Source organism: Chinchilla lanigera, unplaced genomic scaffold, assembly GCF_000276665.1.
Source record: "Chinchilla lanigera isolate Chin_1 unplaced genomic scaffold, ChiLan1.0 scaffold00002, whole genome shotgun sequence".
Classification (NCBI taxonomy): domain Eukaryota; kingdom Metazoa; phylum Chordata; class Mammalia; order Rodentia; family Chinchillidae; genus Chinchilla; species Chinchilla lanigera.
The window spans coordinates 11,383,395-11,405,603 of NW_004955403.1; positions in this window are offsets into that span (position 1 = coordinate 11,383,395).

A 22,209-nucleotide genomic window follows, 5' to 3' on the forward strand; every position below is an offset into this window, starting at 1 on the left:
AGACAAGAGCATAAAGCCCGGATTTTCCAGCTATTCATGTCATCCACCCAAAAGCACTGCTGAAAGACAATGCTGCAAAACCAATGCTACCACCTCTTTCCTAATGCAATGTAAAAGCAGAGCTAGGAAGACGGAAGGCAGATTTTTGTGGGATCCACAGTTCATAAAGAATGGTTTGATTTCTCTTCACACATCCCCCCACATAGAAGAAACTTGATATTCTCCTTGCCTGAAACCAGGAAGGGAAAAACAATTAGTGAAACAAATCGCTTTTCTCCAACAACTATTTCTCTCTGAGTCAGGTATGATTATCTCTCTGTGAAATTCAGCCAGCGTCTTAATGTCAAAATAGAGTGGAGGAACATGCTGAAAGAAGGAATGCCTGGGAAATAGCTAATGCTTCCACCACTTGATCTCACAGACAGTAAGATTTTCTGAAATTTCTAACACCCACAACTGCCCTATCAGTATATCACATACAGCTGTGGAACACTAACTATGGGGAGAGCTAAAGAGAAAAGGGTGGAAGCCAAAGCCAGATTTCCAATCAGAGACAATACAAGGGAAGGCATTCATTGGACTCTCTGAAGAATTAATGTGTTCAGAGAAGTGGTACTATTTTGTAAGTTTGCAAAAAAAGTAACGTGAGTCCCAGCCAGAGAGGAACAGATGTGGGGATCTCCATAGTTCTACCAGGGGAATTTACTGAAAATAAAATTTTAATAATCCCTTGAGTTATTTATTCTTGATTAATCAGTAGAACTGAAATACCATTACAGAAGGTGTACAATTAAGATTTTCAATTTCGTTTCTATTGCCAGTACCCTAGCTAATTTCTTCATTCAGGGTTTTATATCATGGATGGAGCCAGAGTCAAAGACTAACATTGGATTGAGTCTTCAATTTCATTGCTCTAACTTTGGAGTACCAGGGTTCCTCAATACTTCCTTAGGTTGGTGCAGTTTAGCAAGTCCCAATTTTACAGATAAGAGTAGACCTCAAAAGTTTGTCTTTGTTGAAGCCCTACCTTCCTTTAGATAATGGAATCTCAGCCCTCACTCCTTAAAGCCTAAACACTATTTTCATCTCCCTACTCATCATAGTCCCAGGACCACAGTTTCTTGCTCACTGGCTTGAAAATTTCCCCTAATTTCTACCACTTAAGTAGTTGCTTCCTTTGATCTAAGTATACTGAAAAAAGTTTCTGTTTTTTCATATTTCTATGTAGTGTTGAATCAAACTGACAAGTATTGAAGTTTGACTTTTATAAGCCATTTCCAAGTATCTTCCTTTATATATGGTAAAGCATGTACAGAGAAGTAAACTTATATATACATACTTATTTTGTATTATTGTCTCACGGAAATGTTTTCAAATTCTAAGCTTTGTAGCCATCTTCATGAAGCAAATTCTAGAATGGAAATTGACATTTTGGAATTTTAAAATTTGTTCGTAACTTGTTTCAATTTCCTTAAAGCTTCCAATCGTAGGGGAGACAAGGTAGAAAAGTAAAGAAAGGGTAGTATCTTTAAATAGATTTCCAAATTGTGAAAATAGTTTTTTTATAACACAAATTTGGAAATAATTTCAGGAGATAGATTATATATTCCATATAAACTTTACTGCTAAGACATTTTTAAATAAAATAGTTAAATCCTATTTCTAAAATACAAAGTAATATTTTTTACTATCAAAATTTTTTTCTTGATATTTAACTTCTGAGTTTATAAGACTAGAAACCAAAACCTTCTAAAATAAAAATGTTAAAAACGCAAACTGATTTTTCCCTCCATCTTTAAATAAAACCTCATGTTCTTTACTTCTAGGTAACTGTGTTATTTTTAAAAAAAAAAAACTATTGCTTTAACTATATCTATATCAAACAAAAATATAGTGAAAGTATTCAATTAGTCATATATAATTTGTCTATTAATATCAAATATTCCTAAAAATATGAATAATTGATACTACCAACATAGCTACCCCATACTTGAATAGGAGCTCTTTGCTTTACATGGGTTATTTGGGGACATAAAAGACAGCCAAGAAAGGAATCTAGAATGTTCTTCTCTATGTATGCTGCAGAAATCCACTGGGGTAAGAAGGAACAAGCTTTGTTACTGAATTTGCTGTCACTAAAAAATTAGCAGAAAAACCATTTTTTAAATTCTCATCTTTCCATAAACTCTACTCTTCACATTTCTTTCCCTCATTTTGAAGTCCGCTGTCTCCTGATTATGTACCTCCTTTCCTTCTTTATGCCTGTCTACCTTTTCCTATGCAGTTAGTTATTCTGAAGATTAGCTGAAAGATCAGAATAGCCCTAGTGTTTTACTGACCAGCAGATTCCTTTTCTTCTAAATAACATTTCTTTCCCCAGATGACTGATAACAGACATGCAAGGGCCAGTTCAGCTATGCCTGAGTAAAGTTGATTAATTTATCCTCCCCTTACGATATATGGGTATAATTTTTTAAATGAACTGTGTCTTAGGTATAATAATAAAGTCTTTTAAGAGTAACTAAAATTTTTAGCAATTACAAATTGTGCTGCTATGAACATAGGTGCACATATATCACTGTGATATGACAGTTTTAGATCTTCTGGGAAAATACCCAGCAGGGGGATAGCTGGGTTGAATGGGACCTCTAGACCTAGTTTTCTGAGGAATCTCCAAACTGATTTCCACAGTGGTTTCACCAGTCTGCATTCCCACCAGCAGTGGAGAAGGGTTCCTATTTCTCCACAGCCTTGCCAGCATTTGTTATTGGCTGATTTCTTAATGCTAGCCATTCTTACTGGGGTAAGATGGAATCTCAGTGTTGTTTTAATTTGCATTTCTCGAATGACTAATGATGTTGAACATTTTCTCATATATTTATTTGCCATTTGTATCTCCTTGTCTGAGATGTGTGTATTCATCTCAGCTGCCCATTTTTGGATTGGGTCTTTGAATTTGGAGGGGCTGATATTTTTTAATTCTTTATATGTTCTAGATAGAAGCCCTCTGTCTTATGTGTTCCCACCTTAGCAATAAATTTTTTGTTCTACTTCCTAAAGAGCCATTTAGATGGTTTTTATTAATGAATGAAAAGGTAATAACTCAGTGTGGGGAGAAGAAAACGACTAAGAATAGCCATGTATTTCTAGAGAAGAGTCATTCATGGCAGCAGAGCCGTTCACTGGCAACTCACTACCTGCAATTCAGGCTACCAGGTAAGCATATCCCACGCGGCACGGCGTCTCACCCTCTGGACAAGCTTGCAACTGAATATTCTCTTCAAATTTAGTAGGTGAGGAAGCAGAACACAGCTGTTCCCCTATCACCATAGAGCAGTGCAGGAAGTTCAAGAACAAGTGTCTGTCTCCAAAATCAAAACTCATGACTGCTGAATAAGCCACCTACCAGCTGGGAAATGAAGAACTAAATCCATCATACACAAAAAGAAAAGAGAAAAGAAGCTATATGACTTTCCATTACCCTGAAGAGGGAAAACATTAAAAATTTTAAAAATTAAAACCTCGGAGGATGCTGTAGAAATAAGGTACCATTGAACTTTTAGTCAACGGTAAACATAATCATATGCAAAACTAAAACATAAATAACAATTGGACTACTTCATGAAAATGTAAAGCTTTTATTTAAGTGTTTCCTGTACAATAAAATGATAAAATTTATCATTTTCTAATTATTAGGAAAGATTTTTCCTTCTATTTAAACCAGATTTTTCTTTATTGCTTAAACATAATTTCAAAAGTAGTTATATTAGTTTTCTAACTAATAGCTAAGTTTATCTAATCATAAAGTACATAAAAATGCTAACCAAATATTATAATTAATGTTGCATTTCCTCTATTTTGCAGTGCTTTTTAAGAAAAGAGAGATACCAATAGCTTTATTAGGGCATAATTTCAAAGATGTCCATGGGTGTTACTAACATATCAAAACAAGACTGATTGATTATCATGTAAAATACACAAACTAGCAAGAAGGAACATTTCCTATATATATTTATTTAACCATAATCTAAAAGAGTTCTTATTTGTACCATTTTGAAATTGAAACCATCCAGGGAAGCTCAGAGTAACAATAGAAAGAATGGGACTCTTCCTTTAAAGATAATTTGCTCCCACCAGGAAATTAAATGTTTCTGCTGGCAGCAAGTAAAGAACATGGATGAATGTAGGCTCACACGTATACCTCTTCAAAGCTAATCACAGCCAGGGTTACCCAGGGTTCAGACCACAGGGAGGGGCAGTCTCACTGCTATTTATTTTTTGAGCACATAAACCACTTGAGAAGTATCAGCTAAAGATGCTTGATCTTTTAGGAAGGTTTTATGAAAGTATTAAAAGAAATTACTTTATCTACAATGAACTAGATCTATTACATTTATAGTACTAAAGAAGAGAGAAAAGAAGCATCTGTTTTAAGGCTGGTCCCACCACGTTACGGGAAGGGATATACTGGACCCACAGTACATCAAATATATACACCAAGGAGGCACCTAAGACAACTCATATAGGCAGAAGCAAAGGACAATGGATTTAGAATCACAAAATTGGTGAATGAAAGTAGGGATCAATCACTAGTTGCTGTCAACTTACAAAAGTTCTGTAATACTTCTGGGCTTCAACTTCTCCCACTGCAAAAACTGAAATAACAATACTCTAGTGCCTGGATTACGAGACTGTTGGAAGGACAAAATGAAATAACATGTGTGAAATGGCTCTATAAATTCTCTACTACTGTACAGATAAAAATAGGATTATCAGTCATATCTAGAGGTATAAGAGGTCCATAACTAAAATTTAGCTAAATAAATATATGGAATCTGAGAGCAAACACATTATAGAAAAAGCCCTCTTTTCATCAGCGCTAACCCTGGCAAATAAATCTCCCCTGCTGTGGAATCCAGTACAAGTGAAATAGCCCATGTAGGAAGGGAGGGAAATGAGCCTAGCACCAGAGAGACATCTAGTGTTGGAAAATAACAGGGAGCTGGGGATTGTGTGTATGAAAGAATGAACTATTCCTTGTTCAGAGAAAGCAAAACAAAAATTAAACCAACCTTATTACAATGCTCCTACAGCACTGCAAATGTTCCAGAAATTTTTAAAAATATTTCACTTTTTAAATCATAAATAGACATTTTTAAGGAGAAGCAAGGATGTAATTCTTGGGAGTTCTCTTTTAAAGGATTGACTACCTAGTGTGATAGTATTTGGGACAAAGATAAGAGCAAAAGGGTCTGGGTGGAAGATACAAGAACAGAAGGGCACTATTTTAGATGGAACTTGGTGAAAAAAAAAAAATTAGACTGTGGGGACAGTGAGGAGAGGGAGTAAGAAAAAACCAGACGAGAAGGCTTCAGGTTAGGGTTAGTGATGGGCCTCCAAAACAAAACAAAAACAAACGGCTGAAGGCTATTTAGTTAGCTTCTCATAGGTAGTTACACAGCAAGAGGAATTCGGCCCATAGACTGTAGTAAGTGGACATCAATAAAGGCTCCATTCAGCTCAGAAAGTGCACAGATGTTTATTAAGTATTTAGGATAAATCAGCAGTGTTGTAAACACTGGAATTCACCAGTTACCAAAACAGAGAACAGAAAATGATCCCTGGCCTTGGAACTTATGCCTGAGAAAAAAGGAAAAAGGCAGTAAGTAATAAACAAAATAAGTAAGACTTAGCGTATGAAAAGGAAATGATAGAGGAAGTAGAACAGGATAACAAGATACAGAATAGGATATAAGGAGCAGGACAAAGGAACTAGGGAGTACTGGGCAGACAGAAAGAATTGATTTTGCTAAAGTAAATACGTCCTAATCTCTCCAGCCAAGAAATGGAAGATGAGAATGCAATTGAAAGTTGTCTTTAGAATAGATGCTAGTTGTTCTTCTCTTACTGTCAGTAACATTTAGTAGATACCTTTCTACACTCGACGCTCAAGCTTTTATGAGTGAAATAGTTGGAGCAACTATGTTTGCATATAAATACAGCAATTTTCCATATCTCAGAGTCTCCACCTGGTATTTTCCTAATCATTTTTGCTAAAGTCTCACACCTGTTAAAGTTCCCCACCACCTCAAACATTGCATAATTAATTTTAAGTGATAAAGTATTATTGTTACTTTATTGTTTATTACTTCATCTTTATCTAGAACCTCTTTGTATGTCATGGTTCTCTAGAGGAACATAACTCATAGAATGCACACATAAGTATAAATATTACATTGCTTTACATCATCAGAGGCTGGAGGGCCACACAAAGACCGTCTGAAAGCTGGTATAGCTACCTGCTCCGCCCAAGCAGCTAGAAGCCTCCGAACATGAGGGACCAGTGATGCAAAACCAAAGGCCTGGAAGTTCTCAGAGTTGTTGGTGCAAGATCACGTTCAAAGGCCAAAAAAGGCCAATGTCTACTGCATTGCCAAATGCTGCTGCAGCAGCAGCGCAGAAATGCACCCATCCCAGAAGAACTGACCTTGCATGCAGCCGCCTTCCAGCCTTCTGCTCCCTGAGAACCTGGTCTATTGCACTACGATGCCCATATGCAGAGTGGACTGTTGACCCACGTGCCACAAGTCTGCAAACACATCCCACAGACACACTAGAAATATGCTGCACCAGTTTTCTCTGATCTATCGAGTCAAGTTGACAACCAAAACTAACCATCACACCCTTCTCCCTTTTATTTGAATACCTGTGGATATTTTTCTCAATATATAAACAAAAGAGTGTATTGATCAAGTTGTTCCTTAAATTCTAACGATCACTACATTGTAGTAATGTCAGACAAAAGGGAAAAAACACTCTTGTTTCCAAAACTGAGAAGGAAATACATAGTAAAAATAGCAATGTATCGCTTCTCCACATTTTGGCTAAGATCAAGTGTAGTAAAATTAGCAATGCAGGTCAATTCTGATACACGTTGCTTGCAGTCTTACGTTATCAGCTGCCCACTGTCCCCGGCCATGTGATGGTCATATTGAAAACTCACAGTAAGAAACATTTAATTGTGTGATAATTAAACTTTTAATTCACTTTTCATTGTTGTATGGAGACAATACAAGAAATCTTTTAAAGTCTTTGGCCGTACCTCCCTGAATGCACCCTACCTTGTGAGAAACCTTGCAGAACCATTTATTGAAAATGTATGTTATTGTCTTTATCATACAGTTGCTGGAGGGGTAAGACAAGATAATTCTGATGCACATGCTAATTACTATTGTACATATCAGAAGAGGCAAATCATTTTCAGTTCTTACATCAGTAACCTCTCTCTGAAACAATTTGAAATGGTAATATGATTGTTATTTTTGTTTAGTTTCTCTCCATTACAAAAGAGATTTTTATTCTTCATTTTGGTATTTATTCTACATCTAGCTTTTTGTAAATGTATGTCGTATGTTACTTTTTATGGCTCTCTTAACTCTCCAAACCTAACAATACGTATAATTATGTGCTTCTACAAAACATAGTGTGAAATGACATGAATTGGCTCCTTTTTAAGAAATGTGTGTTATCCTGATTATGTGATAAATACCCAAATAAAGTCCAATCTCTGTGCCCAACATTCTTGGTACAAAATCTACTCAAAATGTTCTGACTTTTTCTTTTATTATGATAAAATCTAATAATATAACTTTATTTAAAAAAGAGCATTTTCTTCACAAAATATTAATATAGCTATTTCCTACACAGCAAAAAAAAAAAAAAAAAAAAAAAAAAACACCTTGGGATTCAGAGGAGTTCAAATAGAGCCACATTCCTTTTCCATCATGCACAGGAACCATACTTATTTACTAAAAAATCATTGACTGTACACTTTGCTTGCAGTCTTCTATTATCAGCTGCCCAATGCCCCTGGCCATGTAATGGTTATATTCAGAAGGCACAGTCAGAAACAATTGTGTGATAATTAAACTTTTTGTTCACAGAGAAACCCGATTCCAGTTTTAATCTTTTGCAGAAACCTGCACACACACACACACACACACACACACACAGAAACATGCATAGACACACATAAAGGGACACAAATTAGCATGGGAAATTATATGAAAGTCTTTTTTAATTTAAATACTCCTGCTACTTATTTGAAAAAGCTAATCTTTAATGTCAGTTTATCTTTCATTCCTATTGAGTAATATGAAGTTTAAATTTATCGCTAAGACACTGATGTTTCCAAGCATCATGGTACTGTGAGATTCCTTGTTATGATTTAGTCACTTTTCTACGTAGTAAGACTGAACTAATACAGAAAATGACTGGATTCCTATATGTTATCCACATAAGCATGCACACATGGAAATATGCCATATTCAGTTAAAGAAAAATAATAGTTATGAAATACAGAACCACAGGACTCATTCCACCAGGTTATCAGAAATGTGCTACGTGGACGTTCCTGTCTTCATAACAGAGTCTAGCTAAATCCCAGGATGAACTCTCTAGCTGGACTTAAGCTGTGTGAATCCCATTGAATCATATAAAAATTCTGCTAAGGCAAACTAATGAACAAGAAAGAAGCATCCTACCACAGGGTGAAAGTATAAAAAACCCATCCTCCACTTTGTTCTATAAATTAACACTACATCCATGAGAGGAGCCCGGTACATAATTATAAATCTGCAGATTACCTAGAGGTGCACTTTCAGCTCCAGATCAGATAATTTTCACATTAACATTCCATCAGTAGGTGCCATGCATCCATAATTCACTTTAAATTTGGATAATTACAGTTTTGGACAAATTGGAAAATTTTTAAAAACTGAAAACACCTTACTGATAAGACTTTCTGATTTCATGGTGTGATAAAATTGCTTAATGGATATACTGGGGACATATACAACTCTCTATTCACCTATAGTTATAACTAATAATTATAAAAGTAATGGTCACTGCTGTCAGGGAGAAGCATGAACCAGGCAGGGTGTAAAACCTTCATGGGATTGTCTCTCCGCCAACCTCCACAACAAGCCGCTCAGGTAAATACTGTCTGCCCGGCTCATGCTTCTCCCTGATAGTGGTGACATGACTCTTATGCTCATTAATTATAGTCATATTGCAGGTAGTTTGCAACTATGAGAATTTAAGCAAGCTTGTCAACTAAGTCATGTTGGACAAAATTCACTCAGAGTCTGCTGTCCCCATGGACTACATCATCAAACACCACAAATGGAAGGTATCTCATAATGAAACTATTATTACTTGAAACACAACAACTAAGAACTCATACAGACAATCTAACCTCAATTCTGTGTTGATGAGAGGTACCCAAAGTGAAAAAACAAGTCACGTTGCAAACCGGAAATGTTTGTTATGAGGTTAAGAAGATCTCATCTTCAGGGACACAAATTTCCAGCAAACAATCAACAACTGAAATAGTGAATAAAATTTTGCATCAGAAAGCAAATGATATTTGGGATGAGCTGGAAGAGTATTATTATTATTATTTCTAAATATGACTTTTCAAATAAATGATGAAAAGTTTATTCTAAAACTTAAACACTGAATCTTGTAAAACATGCAATGCTGGGGGGAGGCATGCATATTTTTAATTCTTACATGCCAATCTGAACTCAGATTGGTTTAGTGCATATTTATTTGACACATGTCAGTTTAGTAATGTATGACAGCATCCTTCACAGGCTACCTACACAGCATCAGCAAGCTACAAGGGCAAACATAGTTCAGGGAACACAACTGTACATATTTTAATCTATATAGAGAGCCAGATTTTGGTAAAATCTTCAAAAATATTATTCATTTGAATGACTGTATATTTCTGATCAGTTTACCTCAAACATGTATTGCCTTTAGAAAAGTATTCATGAAAACTCTTGACCTGCTGAAAAAAACATTCTCTGAACTACAAAATGCTTATCCATTCTTTCAATCTATAATCCTCCATAAGCTAAAAGTATCTTCCAAAACCTTTAGCCCATCCACCACAAATTTTGTAGGAATAAAATGTAAACCTAAGGCAAGAGGTTATATGTGTTTCTGATTCTTGAACCAGGCCCGTTGTCATCAGACAGATGCTCTCACATGTAGATACTTCCTTCTCTCTTCTATGGAAATAATTATAGACTCATGAAAACTTGAAAAAATGTAATACACAGAAAACCTCATCCCTTTCACTCAACTGTTCTAATGATATATTTTATGTATGAGTAGAACAGTGCCAAAATCAGGACACCGACATTGGTACAACACTGAGATCTGCAATATACACATTATTCGGTTCATCATTTTTTACACATACTTGTCGCCCCTCTCCCTCATTGGTACACACTGCAGAGGGTCCAGTTTTGTTCGATCTTATCCCATGGATAGAAGAAGCTTTGGTGAGAGCAGCCCAGAACAGAAAGCTCTGGTAGTTGAATGATTCACAGTACTGAAACAACTGGACAGCTTCTTTTCATATTTTTTAAGTTTGCGTATTTTATAAATCAAGCTCTTCAGGATTTGACATAATGTCTTTTCATCTCTGATTGGATAAGCATGAGCAAATGGATAAGATTCTGAGTGGCAATTTTCCATTTTGTGAATAAGGAAGTTAAAGCAGATAGGTGGAGGTTAATGGTTGAAGATTTGTCACATTATTTGAGGTTACAATCTTTATTACATGAAAGAAAGCAATGACACCTTCACATTTGCTTATAACTCCAGGAAGAGGCCTTCAGGCTTTTGTAGAAAGCACATTTCTTGGGCTGATGTGTCCTGAGATCCACTTCTGCCTAATCCAGCACAAGGGGACACGTGGGTTGTAGGTGGCCTTGTGTGCTATACTTGATACATTGGACAGCTTCACTTGTCAGGGGAAACAGATATGTTGTAAGGAGATTGTCAATCTACATTTGGCTTTTTCTGTAAATACCCAAGTTGATTTTATGAAGGCACATATTGGTAGTAAAACATTCCCTGCCTTCCACAAGCAGAAAAGTATTAAAGATTATTTTGAGAAATATAATTTCATAGGTTTGATCAAAGGTTTAAATGCCAAATGTTTTATTATTCGAAATTATTTACAGAAATGTTTTAGATTTGCCTATTTTAGGGACGTCTACATTTCAGATGAATAGCATAATATTTGTTGCTTGATTAGTACAATAAATTAACAACCAAATGGAAGATGGAAATGTACATTCATAAATAACATGCATATATAGCTAATGCCTTCAACTGTTGTTCTTTCAAAACATTACAATCTGAGAATGCAGAGGATATGAACACTTAATGGACACAGAAATACCTGGAGCCATACTTGAGGTAGTGATATCAAAGTGATATCGAAGACATGAACAACGTGTGAGATGCACATTTTAATAGTCCCCAAGGTTTGTAAAAGCACCCCTGGATTATAAAAGTGTTTGTCTTAGATGACAGCCTCCATTATTAGCACCTCTGACTGCATACTAGATAGGGACAGGACAGCAAAAGGAAAAGCCAAACATTAAACATAGAAAAAAATTCCTGTTTCATCACCTATTCTGAAAATACTGATCCAAGGTTGAATCTCTAATCCAACTGGACGGAGCATCCTCGCATTCAGAAATGACTCTAATGGTAAAGATGGGTAGACACAGTCCTTCCAATGAACAGTGTTAACCGTTGAAATTTTTGCTTTCGGGGGCTGGGGATTTAGCTCAGCAGCAAAGCGCCTGCCTGCCAAGCGCAAGGTCGTGAGTTCAGTTCCCGGTACCGGACAAAAGCCAAAAAAAAAAAAAAAAAAAGAAATTTTTGCTCTCAAGCTAAAACTAAAACGTTTTAGAAGTTGGGTGTATCACAAACTTCATCACTCAAGTGATTGATGGTCCCTCAAATTCTGTAGTTTTGTTTCTCCTGATCTTAGAAAACCTAAATTTACTTTTTTACTTGCTTCTTAACGCTACTTTTACTCTCCCTGACAATGGCAACCTAATTGTCTTCTTCTCTCTTTCTTGCTTTTCACTCTTAACCATTCAAGTGTGTTTTCCTGATGTTGTGATTGACTCCCACAGCTTTTTACTTCTACTCATTTTATCTTTCACAACAGCTTCCATTTTTAGTGCTGCATACACTTTCTTTTTAAAAAAACTGTATATTCTATTTTATGCCTGGAAGTTATCTGTTGCCTCCTTATACTTTTTATTAATTGCCAACCAATGAATAATTATTGCTCTATGAAGCAAGAAAATATAACCATGTCTTATCTCCTGAGAATCCACACAACATAACACAAAATACACAACTCCATTCCTTGGTAGTTGCTGAGAGATTATTACAGATAGGTGAAAATCATTTTGAAAAACATACTTTCTAATATAATTTTAGATAGCATCCCAGTTTATTGTAGAACATTACACTGAACACATACCACAGAAAAGGGAGTAGGTGATAAATATAAAAGTCATTTGTCTTGAGGTCAGTTTAAAGAAAGGAAAAATAGTATCTGAAGGAGAACAAAAAGTTGTTTAGGCCACAGAATCTTAGGCTGAGAAAACTATGGTATTTCATCAGCTCATTTTCTTTTCTATGATACAGAGAAATTCCCCAGAATAGAGTTTGGCAAGGTATAGGCACTCAGTAAATATTTGCTGGGTGAACAAATAAGTCATTAAAATTCTACGTTTACATGCTAATTGTACACTCATTAAAGTTGAGTACTTGGATCTTTGCTTCCCTTCTCTGAGGATCCTGTTTATAACCATGTCTCATCCTCACTAAAAACATAATCTTGTAGGTCTAACAGTGATAGGGTTACTTTTGTTTAAGATTGCTAGAATGTAGATTTGGTTTAATGACTTATAATATTAACATTATTCTGTTTTGAAGAACTCTCATTAATTGTGACTAATACTGGCCTTTAAACCTGGCACTTGGTAAATAAGACATTTTTAGTAGTTTTATTATCCTGCTAGAATGGATTATGTGCTTTATTATTTTTTAAATTGGCCAGGAAAAGAAACATGAGCATTAATATGTGCAATCCTTTAATTTGTTCTTCTGTAAGATTATAAAACCTAAAATTATTGTGAACTTTCCAAACCACAAGAAAAGACAAGTGTTTAACCACACCACACTTTTTTATTCACACATTTGGCATTAAAGACAGAGATCTGGGTTCTAAATTAAGGTCCCCTGAGTTATCTGAACAAGTGCATATTGTAAAATAATTGATGAAATTCTACATTTGCGATAATGCGACGTGTTATCTTCTTCATGAATTCAGTGTTTTCCTGAATATTTCTTTGCTCCTACCTACTTTTAACTCTCAGTTCTGGACACCACTCTTCCATGCTTTTTACTCTGTCCCTCACCAACACTGACCTCTCTGTTCACATCTCACCAGTGTCCAAAATGGCGGCTAAGGATGGAACTTAGTAAAGGAAAACCACTCTAGATCTTTTCCACTCGCTTAAATACACCATTTAGTTAAAGAATTTTTACCAACTAGATAAGCTGGTAAATTTCTCATCTTCTTCAAGTGGGAAGATACATCATAACTGAAACTTTCTAACTGCAGCTGCCCGCAGAGAGTCTTCCAAAACAGTGCACGAAGCAATTGATCTTACAGAAGCTGAGAGTAGAAAAGCCAGAGAGAGCAGAAGGAGGCGGAGGGCAGTGAAGGTTACCAGTGAGTGCTCAGTTCCAGTCAGATAGGAGTGAGGAGCTCTGCTGTGCTGCAGAGGGCGAGTGTCGGTAACAACCGTGTACTCTACTTCAAAAAACTAAAAGGAAGTATTTTGAACATTTTTATCATAAAGAAATGATAAATATTTGAGGAGGCAGATATGTTTAATCTGATTTAAACATCACACCATGTATACATGTATCAAAACATCACATAATACCCTATCAACATGTACAATTTTAATGTTTCATTTATCACTTAAAAATCCTTGCTTAGTTAAGTAAAAGAACATGATTCCCATTTATGCATGACTTTTTGTAATATTTGCTAAATTGTTAAGAAGTTAGAAGAAGCTATGTAAAATACTCTTTGTCATGCAAAGAAAATAAGAGTTCAGTGAAACAAAGGAAGGTTTTCCCGGGCATGATATCCAGACAGAAACCATAAAAGTAAAAATGACAGATGAAATTTCACAGACACTAAAATTTCAAGGCAGAAGAAAATAATTAGGTCAAAAGTAAAAAATGTACTGTTATGTCATAATATTGACAGACACATTATTTCAATTTTCTGATTATAATTGTGTATTTATAAAGTGGATTATGTGTGCAAGTTCTTATCCTAACATTTTATCTTTAAAAGTTAATTACAATATATCTTCACCTTGGGATTGCAACCCCTAAATTTCATGCTTTATTAAAGGTTAAATATGTGCATGTATTTTAAGAGCTTTTGACACTGGGATTTAATAGTGAGCCAAGTTCTTCAAATCATAGTCCGTGAAATGTACTTTTCCCTTTGATTTATCCCTTTTTTTCTTAATTATCCTACAATTGTCTATCTTGTGATTATCTCATGATTTCATTAAGTCCTTAATGAATTTCTCAGTGTATTGGATATGAAAGTCACTGAAATTGTGGTGTTTATGTTAACAAACCAAAGCCAATAATACATTTTAAAAAGTGTGTGGAGCCACTTACTAGTAGCTCCTCCTGAAGAGGAGCCAGGCATGAACTATTACATTTTTTTTATATACTTTACTTTCTCTAGAAAACTAGTTGATTAGGGTGTTACCCAGAGGGATTAGCAAAGATGCACAGAAAGGCTTTACATGCCTAAAACATTCCACAGACACAGTCTACAGAGTTTTATTTGGATTGAAAGTTCGTCTAAAATGAGTCTCCTGAAGTAATAATTCTACCAGAAATTCCCATCTAATTTTGAGAGCCTTGATACATGACTTTAATAAGCAACACCTGGGAAACAGTACATGAATTAGGAAAAAGAGAGGTTTTAATTGAGAATGGGTGATGAGAAGAGGACTATTAAAGGTTTGGTAGTAAATTAAAGAGCTAAAAGAATTGGATATGACAGAGACAGTTAGGAGGAGGACCTAGGAAGTGAAGATAAGATCTGCAAAAGGTCTGTAAGAAACAGGATTGTACCAAAGTCAAATTTTTCCAACATTCATTCTGCCTGGGGCTTTTGATCTCTCTAACCTAGTTGTTTCTCCTCCAAGAATTTTTGCAACTAATTAATCTCTTTCTTTTCCTCCACCAAGTAGTTAATATTATACAAAGATTAACTTTAATTATCTGCAATGCTACCATCATATATCTTTGAGTCATTTCCTTGCACACAGTGTGAGCTGGAGCAGCCAAATGGTCCAAACAAGATAAAAAGGGGGGCTGGGGATTTAGCTCAGCGGCAAAAGCGCCTGCCTGGCAAGCGCAAGGTCGTGAGTTCGGTTCCCGGTACCGGAGAAAAACCGAAAAACCAAGATAAAAAGGATTCTCGTAAAGGTCAAGTAGTCCCACTCCCTCTGTGAAGAGTGGTAGTACCCAAAGCAGGGGGGAAGTGACTAAAAGGAAAGTCTCCCCCAAAAGAAGCTGATCAAAGGCCAAGAAAACTATCCAAAAAAGTCAATAATTAATCTTCATGAGCAGGACATGAAAGAAAACTTCCTAAATCAATGATAAAGAAGTAAATGAGGACATCCTTGGAAACCAAAAAGCTCACAGTAGAAAATATTCCTGGGACTTACCTTTGAAATAGATGCTGAAATATACAGCATGTGATCAAAATATACTGCAAAAGTATAATTTAAAAAATATTATAAGGAAAGATACAAAATCCCCCTTAAAGTATTTCCCCATCTTCAAATACACTTGTCCCATCTTTCTTGCCACTTCCTGCAACAGTTCTGGAATTCCTCTTTCACGACTATCTTTACAAAGTATAATCAAACTTAGAGTGAATGCTGCTGCCCAAGGCCATTCAAAGGAAAAAGGCAGGCTCTAAAAATATAAAAGTACCCACATCATATTTTTGTACTAGATATAGCATCACATAGCTTCTGGCTCATCCTCAAGGTCAAAATGACCTTGAAAGGTAAATGTGAATTGATTCAGGACATTGAGGCAGCCTTCACATGACAGAGCAACTAAACGCACTCATGGAAAATAACCTCCAGGACGACTTCAGGAAGTGTCAAGAAGGATAGGGAAATTGCAGTGGACATGAGAGGGAGGATTTTGAGGGGAATTCGTGACAATGTGTCTTTCACTGTGATACATTTTGAAAATACAGACATTTGCCTGATTTGTTGATCATAGCCTGTAGTATTGAAAACAAAAAGGGATCATCTTAGTCTGTTCACTTAATTACAGTTGCATCAGTTGCAGTTTCATTCTTCCTTCAGTCAACTGGAGAATGAAGCATACATTGTGCTTATGGTGCATGTATCATCTAGTGAAGCGCTCTACATGAGTCTGTATCCAATTATATTTGATTATTTTTTAAAATGACTAATACACAAGTGTGATCAAAATTTAAATTTAGGCTGGAGGTGGTGAGCATGCCTGTCATCCCAGCACTCAGGAGGCTGAGGTAAGAGGATTATTGTGAGTTCGAGACCAGCCTGGGCTACAAAGTGAGCTCAAAGCCAGCCTGAACTGCATAGCAAGACCCTGTCTCAAAAAGACAAAAAAAGTTTTTTTTAATTAAATTAAAACGTAATTATAAAGGATATTATAAAGGTCTATAAATCTTAAATATTTTCAGCGTAGGTCTAGATACTTATTACTCTATCATATCTGTAAAGCAAGAATTTAAATTGAACATACATCTCCCTCAAAAAAGCATAGAAATCTTTTTTTGACAGTAAAATCTCAGACTCTACACAGGATATCTTAGTCCAACAAAAAAATTAAATACACTCTAAAATGTGTGTGGGGGGGAGCATTTCCATGTGAAAATGAGCTCTTAGAAAAGTAGGTTGTTTCTGATGGATAAAAAATGACAACACAAAAAAAATCACAAATCTAGATTGGGCATGGGGGCACACATGTAATCCCAGCACTCAGGAGGCTGAGGCAGGAGGATTGCCATTAGTTTGAGTCCAGCCTGGGCTACATAGTTAGGTCAAGGCCAAACTAAACTACATAGCAAGACCTGTTCAAAAACTAAAACCAAGGGGAAAGGAAAGAAGGGAAAAGTTTTAAAAAATAATAAAAGAAGGAAAAATCAAAAACAAAAGTCACAAATCTTAAATTTGAGCTACTTAGCCAGAACTCGCCCTGTTAGTAGCTCGACTTACAGCCTGAATTTTCACAGGCCATGCAGGAGGCCAGAGATAAAGTCTGGGCCTAGAAAATGAGAAATAAGTCTGGAAACCTCTTGTTAAAGTAAGCACTTCAAAGAAGCAATAAAGAGGAAAATTGCAAGTTCAAGACCAGCCTGGGCTACAAAGTGAGCTCAAGGCAAGCCTTAACTGCATAGTGAGATCCTGTCTCAAAAAGCCCAAAAAAAAAAAAAAAAATCGTTGGTGTAATTTGCTGCTTATCTAACTTTTTTTTGATTCATCTATCACTTGTTAAGTGAAACATGACTATTTGAAGCATGATTTGAGACAGGAAACCATGAGAAACATGTCTAATAAATTTCAAATCAAATTGATAGAAACTAGAAGAGTCTTTTAGTGTAACTTTATTCATAATAACAATGAAATGTTTACATATGTGTAATACTCATTATTCAAATAAGTCATGAAAATTATTTATAAAGTTGTACATAAGCCTTCTGGCCATATAAGAAAAGGTTGTTACAGTGTTTAAAAGGACGAGTTCTGTTATCAGGATACCTGTTTCAAATCCTACCACTGTCACTGAGGTGTCAAGATAAAAACCTTTGTGTCTCCTTTATCACAGTTACAAAATGATGGCTGACTATAATTACAGCACCTACATAAATCCATACTGACTTCAGACAGTACTGGGAACAGACTGAAGGCCCTACGTCTCTCTTTCTCACTGATACACATTTGTGGTGGCCAGTGTTACACTCCTTGAGGGAGACTAGTACAGAAATGTAACACAACTCAATTCCTTTTTCATCCCCTTCCCTCCCCTCCACCTCTTGATTCCCTCCCTTTTCTTTTCTTTTCTTTTTTTTTTTTATATATGGCTGCAGTACATAATGATTACTTCTCATTTCTCTCACAGAATGCAGATGAAGCTAAGCACTATGGAGACACAACGAAACCAGGCCAGGCCCCGCCTTCCCCTGTCACCTCTCTCCTGTTGCCAGCAGAAGTACTGAGTGTTCTCCCAGTGCCTGCCAGGCCGTGCCATGGCTGGGGTTTCAGTAAGTATCACATGGATGACAGCAACCTGGTGCTTGCTCAGTGTCCGTGGGTAGCCATAGCTTTGTCCAGATGCCATCAGACATTCTTCCTTTGGAAGCTGGGCTACCACCAGGGATACCACCTGTCCCACAGAAATCGGCGGTGGAACTGTGATCTGAGAATATTTGGGAATAACGAACGGCATGCTGGTGCCATGTCCAGAGACCTAGGGGCCAGGGCTGGTGAGAATTAACAGGAAGTGCCTGGGTGGCACAGGGCCACACTGCCACATTGCCAGCAACATCAGTGGCAGAGCATGAAAAAAGGGAGTTAGAGGAACTGACTTTCATGCACAACAACAAATTACTGGACCCTGACCCACCACAGAAGTAGACTACGAGCAAGGCATTTCTGAAAGATCTGATTCAGGAAGAAGTAAAATGGGCCGAAGAAGGAAGATTGCAAAACAAAAAGGAAGGAAGAAACAAAACAGAAAACACTTGGATAAATCTAAACAAACATTGATTAGATAGGATAATAACTGCAACATCCAATTTGTGGGCTGAGAAAGCAATAGAAAAAATAAGATATTGCGTAGCTATTATGTACCATTGGGAAGAAAAATGAATCGGGCTAAAGCATTTTAAGATGCTTGCATTTGGAAGGAATATAGAAATATTTCCTAAATTTATACTTTATTAAGTATAATCTGCATTTTAAAATTTCTCAAGGACTGTCTGGGAAAGTAGATAGGGAATGTATGACAGAACTGGTAAAAAGAAGAAAGCAGAATGATGAGAAATCTGAGCCATTTCATCAAAATCAATAAAAGAAAAAGACAAGACTAAAAGGAAGAGAAAAATAAAGAACAAAAGGAAAGAAAGAATGAAAAAATAAGATCAAGAGAAAATGAGAAAAACAGAACAGTAGAAATAAATTCAAACACATTCTCATTTGCAATTACAATAAAATTGAATATTCAAACAGTTCAGTTAAAACGCTACAGGCATCTAGTTGCATTTTTTTTAAAAATCCAGCTATAACAGCCACTCCTTGGCATAAGCCCAAAATGACTAATGTAGATACCCACATACCCAGGTTCACTTTTGCCCAGTTCACAATAGATAAGCTATGGAGGTGCCGATCAACTGATAAATGAAAGAGGAATTGTGATATATGTACACAGTGGAGTATTACTCAGTTAGAAAAGGACAAAATCATGACATTTGGAGGAAAATGAACAAAATTGGAGTTATCATGTTTACCAAAATAAGCCAGACCCAGAAAAAAAAATATTGCCTAATTTCACTCATATATGAAATCTAAAAAGAAAAAAAAAGAGACGACATGAAAGTAGAAGGGAGACTTAGAAAGGAGAGAAAATAGGTGGAAGGGAAGAGGCAGCAAGTGGCGGAAAGAAACAAGGTAGGTTCTATTCATATGCAAATATACCAAACCGGTCTATTATTCTGCACTATTAAAAAAGAAAAAAATTTAACTCTAAAGGAAAAGTTTCCCCAAAGATCTAGCTATACTGTATGTAAAAATGACAAATATAAAAAGAAAGTTTAAAGATAGAAGAATTAAAAAAGGTACTATGTAAATGTCAGCCAAAAGAAAGCTGGTGAGGGTAAATTCATACTACAGAAAACAAATTTAAGGCAAAGAGTCTAAGAATAAAAGTCAGAAAATGTTAATGATACTTTAAAATGACCAGAAAAATTTAACAATTCTAAACTTTTGTTGCATGAAAGTTATAAAGCTATGCAAGAAAAATTTACATCTCTATCTGGATAAATTGATAACTCCACTGCCAGAAGTGGATATTTAACCCATCTCTCTCAGTGATACATAGATCATGCAAACCAAGAGAACAAAATGAAAACTCTTGACTTAAATGGACACGTAGAGACCACTGCACCCAACTTGGGAGACTATGTCACCTTTACAATCAATCACATGTGGAATATTTACAAAAATTGATCAAGTGAACCACTGGGTAGGTACTGACAAAGTTCAAAGGATCTATATTGTATAGACCATGTCTGGACCATAGTACAATTGTCTTCAAAATCTGTAACTAAATTTTTTTTTCTTTGTGACCGTTGGGTCAAGGGGAATTCATACTGGAAATCAGAACATTGCACTTCAGTGTCACTGAAAAACAGGACCAACAGCAATGAGGCAAAAGCTCACAACAGGAAGACCCTGCTCACACAGGTGATAAACAGAAAAGAAATGGATCACATGTAATATAATCTGCACCAAGCTTCCTGCAGTTATAAATGTCTGTTTCTATCATCTTTTCTTTTTTTTAGTCTTTTTGAGACAGGGTCTTGGTATGCAGTTCAGGCTGGCCTTGAGCTCACTTTGTAGCCCAGGCTGGTGTCGAACTTGCAATGATCCTCCTGCCTTGGCCTCCCGAGTGCAGGGATTACAGGCGTGTGCCCCCATGGCTGGTTTTATCATCTTTTCAACCAGAGTCCTCAAATTGCTTTTTAATAACCAACAAACTACAAAAATTCACTGCCATATCCTTTTCTCCTCTCAGCCGTCCTTCTGCCCAGCAGGAGTTTCCACTACTCAATTGGACAAAAGTTTAAGAGGAGGAGAGCTTGAAAATATGAAAAATCAAACATTTTAAAACTTAAAACAGAAGTAATAGGAGAGAAACCTTGGTGTCAATGTAATCTCCTTATTTTGTTTTACAAATGAAGAATTTAATGGCAATTAAGGTGATGTGATTAAACTAGACTCAAAAATCTCTTCGATCCTGCATAAAACTGGTATTAGAAAGTTGTTTTACAAACTTACTTTTCAAAAGTATTTTCATTTAAGATAAAATTATGTAAATACATAAAGGAAATAGTTTGGCAACGGTCTGTATTATTGTTTGTGCTATAAGAGAAGACCAGACACAGCCTTAGTTTGCTCCTCTGAATCCAACTTCTGCAGAAAGACTACGTCAAAGTAAATGGTAGAAATTGCTTAAAATGAAATACTTTGGGCCACGAGACAGTATACAAATGCAGAATCAAAATGTGCCATGAGAGATGCACCCGAGACAATTCTTACCATTCAAAAATATATAGGCTGAAATACAACCTGCAGCAAGGAAAATGAGAAGAGAAAAAGGAAAAGGTCATGTGACAAGGTGATCTTTCTTGGATTTTTGTTGTTGTTGCTGCTGTTTTTGTTGTTTTTGCTTTGCTTTGGCTTTTGTATTTCTTTTGCTGGTTAATTTTATCATTACAGGCTCTCAAGGTGCTAGAGTTGGGAGACGTGTTTTAGCCCTGTAGGGCTGAAAAGTCTTCATTTGCATGTCATGATGTGTAATTCTTTTCTTGAAATGAGGTGTCACTAAATTGCCGGGGATGGGCTGGAACTTAGGATCTCTCAACCCCAGGTGCGCGTCACTGCACCAGGCTGTGACTGCACCGTTATTCTATCTGAGTTCATCAAACCCTTCTGCAAAAGGCCTGCCTAGTATTTGTACTGCCTGAGGCCAGAATCAATGCTCTACCCTGCTCAGGATTATTGTTCGTGGTATTTACCAAAATTTGTGAGAACCTTTAATCTCAGAATATACGGGGATTCGCTGCATCAATTCTGAAGGAAACAGGGTGAGATTTTTACCCTCAGCTGACTGTGAAAGACACTGAAAGAGATTCTAACACGTCTCCAGGGCGCCCTAGCTAAGCGGGGAGGACCCAGGCTGGAACAGAAAGCTCAGCATCTTGATTTAGTGCTCTCTCCTGTCCTGAGAGCAGTCAGACGTGCTGCACTGACGCAGACTCATAAGCAGAGGCTCTTCATGGAAACACAATAGCACAGGACACCAAAGGAAAGCAAAAGGAAAGGGAAATCATTTGTAAGGAAAGTCAGTTGTATTTTTTCATCTTTTTTCTTGAGTGGTTTCTACAATTGAATCACTCAGCCAGATAGGCTACATTCTAACTCA